Source organism: Aythya marila, assembly GCF_965140915.1.
Source record: "Aythya marila genome assembly, chromosome: 3".
Classification (NCBI taxonomy): Eukaryota; Metazoa; Chordata; class Aves; order Anseriformes; family Anatidae; genus Aythya; species Aythya marila.
In genome coordinates this window covers 65,454,528-65,459,426 of record NC_139044.1, presented here as the reverse complement: position 1 = coordinate 65,459,426, position 4,899 = coordinate 65,454,528, and positions in this window count along the sequence as shown.

Here is a 4,899-nt window from a genome sequence, read left to right as displayed (position 1 = left end):
CTACAAGGGCCCCCTTCTTGCTCTCTCATAACACCAGTGGTGGCCTCAGGGCCTATATCAGAAGAGACACCTACTTGGTGCTCAAGCAGCTGCTCCTGTCACCTCAGAGAAGCAGGATTAGGATTCAGATAACTCATTTAGGTAAATTATTCTAATGAAAGATAGATTTGTCATGATATGCATGTTCAATCTGATTGGGAAATAGATCAAGGCCCCCTTATCAAAAAATAGACTACTTTCAAAGAATTTTTTTTAAATGCCATGACCTGAATTCACTGTTCAGAAAGCTAGCTGACAAAGCTTCTCTTTTGCAAGAGCAACAATTTCATTACATTACCACTAGCAGCTGTGGTTTGGTACAAACAAGAAAATGAGGCATTTACAGCTTTAAAATGCAACATAAATTATGTGCATGAAGATCATGCCAGACTAAACCAATAACTTAATTTCAATAAGATAACCAATCTGCTTGATAAAATATCTCTCCAGCTTTCAGCAAGGTTTTTAATACCACATGTGAGAAAGCTAGTTAAAGTTGAAAATCTGTAGGCTAGCAGTGAAATTGAAAGAAGTTAACCTCCAAAAGACAAATTTTGGCACTAAAGTATTTATAAATTGGCAATGAAAAAAGTAGGATGAAAATGTAAAAAAGCTATCACAAAAAAAAAAAAAACAAAACAAAACAAAAAAAAAAAAAACACTTCTCAGATGGAATGTGCCAGGTTTGTAAAACTAATATAACTAATATAAGAGACTTGTTGACCTAGAAATTCCCATTTAGTCCTGGGTTTCAAACTTTCTTATCCTTCATATACTTTTACTAATTTGTTTATCTTAACTGTCCCTCCTCATCAGCATATCGTCCCCGTTCTCTATGTATACCAGGTGTTCTTAATACACAATTATCTCCTGAATTACCTGATTTGAATTACCAACCTACAGTCTTAGGATTTATTGCTCATGAGCTAAGTGATAATGTCCTTCACTCTCAAAACCCATGTAAGCTATTTTTAGTGAAATAGTATCCAATGTATTTCTTTACTGTTCTACTGCTGTGCTTGTTTTCTTATTCTTATTAGTTGCCCTTCCTAATTCTTCTTCACAATTTCCTTCTGCTTTTCTGGTTTATTTTCTTCATGATCATTTGTTTCCCTTAGCAAATATAAGGAATGCTGATGGCAATGATTCTTCTGCATCTGTTGTCTGCCAGATTTATAGTTCAACTTTGCTAAATCTTGGATGTGAATACTGCAGAATTGGAAAACTAAACAAATCTGAAATATATTAAAGTTTTTCTCCTTTATCCTCACCAAGTTGATGAGAAAAGATTTTATTAAAAAACAACAACAAAAAACTATAATATAGAGTAGCAAAAAAATAGGGGGTAAATATTCTAGTATTCTTGTTCTTGCCATTTATATATTCTGGGTTTATCTGAAACTCATCGTGCTTGTTGGTATGGGTAAGATGTGTATAATCAACCCCTCAACCAAATTTCTTTTCTGTTCTGTGTGCAGGTGTTCTTCAGGCAGCTGTTCTGCATATGAACTAAAAATTTAAAAAATAGCCTTACCTTTTAGGTGGATCTGTGATAAGCTTCTCTCTGCTGGAAACCGCTCTCATATACATCATGCACAAGCCTTACAGGCTAAGAGACCAGTACCTAATAAAAAATTCAAAGTCACTGCACGTAATAGGTAATGAAGTGCTGGTTCTAGGCAGCAGCACAGGAACTTCAGGTGTTTGCTTAATATTCACTAAGCATATTCCTAAATAGTCCATGCACATTTAAAAAAACATCTTCCACATAATGCTGCACTTTTTTAGATCCTATAAAAGACACTTGTTCAATAATATTCACTAAGTAGCTGGGCCTGGGGAAAAGGTATCATTTGCACAAAAGAATTAGAAAGACATTTAGTAGAAAATGACATATCTTTGAATCCGGCATTCCAGTAAAACACTCTAAGAACTTAAGCAAAGCAAGTTAATGTTTGCATTTCTTGTATTTCACTTGCAGAAAAAAAAAAAAAATGAATTACGAATTTAAAAATATTCAAAATCTAAATGGAACAGACAGAACACATAAACTGGCTAACATGTAATGATCATATACATGTATATAAAAATTTCAGCCTAGTAAGAGAGCTCTTAAATTAGCAAAATAACATACATGACTAAAATGAAACATACAATAAAACATGAATAAAATAAAATATGAATATATTAAAACACATTAAAAATATTTTTCTCTTCCTACAGTTCTAGAGTCACTTGGTTTTCACAAGGTTTTTCTACCCATACTTTGTACACTGTCAACTTGTAAAGGTGATTAGTACAGAAAATTAAAATATAAGTGGAGAAAGAATTTAAAGTATACAATAGGACAAAAACAGCAAGAAATTGAGGTAAATTGAGATTATCAGTTCTCGAGATCAATGAAATCTTAAAGTATGCCTCATAATTTTAAAAGCCTTTCAGATGGTCATTCTGTTTTTTTAAAAAAGTCATTGCTTTGTCTTATAAAAACAGACAGTTCAGAGCCATTTTTCTATAAAGTAGCTTGCTGAAAAAGTTATTTTAAAATATTGAAAATATGTATATAAAATATAGGCTGGATCTGTCATTCTAACTCCATAAGAACAACCTCTTTCGTTGTGAGAAAGCCTCCAACATTGGTAAATCTACATAGCAGCTACCGTGTGTGTAAAGTGTTGCAGACAGTAGCCTTATAATATTTTTAGAACAAAGAGTAGTGGACATCTCCTTTCATTATAATATACACTAACTGCTACTGCATAACCAACCTTAGGCATAATTCTGCTCCGCTCACACAAAATTCAGAGAACCAGGAGCCACCCCTCCCCCCCTACACACACACTCCAAAAAAAACACAGAACATACCAAAACTTCTCAGTTTTTTTCTGAAAACACACTTCTGTAGTGTTTTCTCTCCTTTGAGATTCACATACACATACGCACATGCACAAACACTTGTGTATTTCCTTAAATTCCTTGTTTTTAGAAGAAGTCAAGAAAACACTACAGGAATGGAAGAAAAAATAGAATTGCTCAGATTTAAAAATATTCAGGCAAGAGACTGGCTGCTCTTACACTGTTGGATTACTTTCCCATGTCCAGTATTACCCCTCACTCCTCAAAGGAGATCGAAGGACTTGCCAGTTTTTCATGATTGTTAGGACCTTGAAAGACAAGTAATGGTCATTCTGCTGCAAGATCTTATAACCACAGACTTTGGGAACTTGATATTTAGTTTGAGCAACACTTTCAGAGATGTGGATTTTGAAAAATGTTTATGTTCCTCCAGCTCACTATGGCATCTTTTTGTGGTAAAATAAACTTGATGTGCACACATGTAAGATTCATACAGAAGAAATGCCATAAGGGAGAAAAACGGGAAAAAAGGAAACATCTCCATCAATAAGCAAATATGGGCCTGGCACAAGAAACATATCCAAACCAGCTCAGGCTCAGGTAGAGCACTATTGTGAGTCTATTTTTGCATGCCCGTTTAAATTCTGTAAGCCTCCATAAATGCAGTTATCATTACCATTGTTGCCTTATCATTCCCAGTGATTGCTCTCTTTCAGTCAAGTACAAAGGCAGGCTGAATATAAATGTTTTGTCATAAAACTGCTATTCAAACAATAAAAAGGGTTATAATAGTACTAAAAAAATCACCCCCAGGGCTGCAGCACAGACTGGTAGTATGCATATTCAGGCAGCACAAAGCAGTTCTAGTCACATACTTCTACCCATAGGACCCTTCCACTGCATCTGTACTTAATATCAACATGTTGCCCAAAGTGATCCAGATATTATCAGGTAGACAACATATACAGAACATTTTGCCGTCAGATTCAATAAGAGGAAAACAGTTATATGCAGATATTTGTATTTAATTCAGTAAATATCAACAAATAGCTTAAGGATTTGTCTTCAACTTTGAAAAAGAAAACTGCTTCAATTATGTTTTCTTCCTTTATCTGAAAATGCTTTTGTTGGTCCTAGTTCTAACCATGTAGTGCCACCCAGGGGCCAACTGCAACATGGTTCAACACTGCCATCTTGCCAAATAGTCTCAAAAAAGCATTATGCAATACTTCCCAGACTGTCTTCTCCACAGGCTTGAGTATTCTTTTTAAAATGTCTTAGAGGCTTGGCTTTCTTTTTTGTAAAGACAAGAGAGTTAAGGTCAGGTCAGGTAGGGAAGGGTGAAAGAACATGTAACAAGCAAGGGACCACCAAAACAAAACAAACTAATTACTCCCATAGAGTGACAGAATGGCTACCAAATCCAAAAATAAGGAAAATTGAAAAAAATAAAAAAAAAAAGAAAGAAAGAGAAAGGAAAAGAAAAAGAGAAAAGAAGAAAAACAAAAACAGAAACAAAAACAAACAAACAAACAAAAAAAAAACAGGTAGGATTTAAAACAAAAGGTTTATCAGGACTGAAAGCCCACTGCCCTGGGTAAATGTGCTTCCTTGCAACAATAAAGACAAATAAAGTACTAAAAAAGGATAAAGCAGGAGATTACAGACCTAGCTGTGGTTTGATAAATGGCACTCTACTCCACTCTGCTTATTGTGTACTTCATACCTCGCTCTTGAATATGGAAGAGAATTTTATTAAAGATTTAGCCACGGTGGTGGTGGTGACTGGCTCACAGTAATTTTCCTACAAAGTAGTTTAATCTATCACAGGGCAGACAGTGCACCTTCTTACCATGTATCATATCTGTCTATTGAGTAAGTGCTATCCAAATCCAATTTCTTTTCATTTTTGGAACCCGTGATGCATATTCAAGATACATTTTCTTTTTGTCTGTGGCCTAAATTAGGTGCTGTATAAAGTAAAAAAAAAAAAAAAAAAAAAAA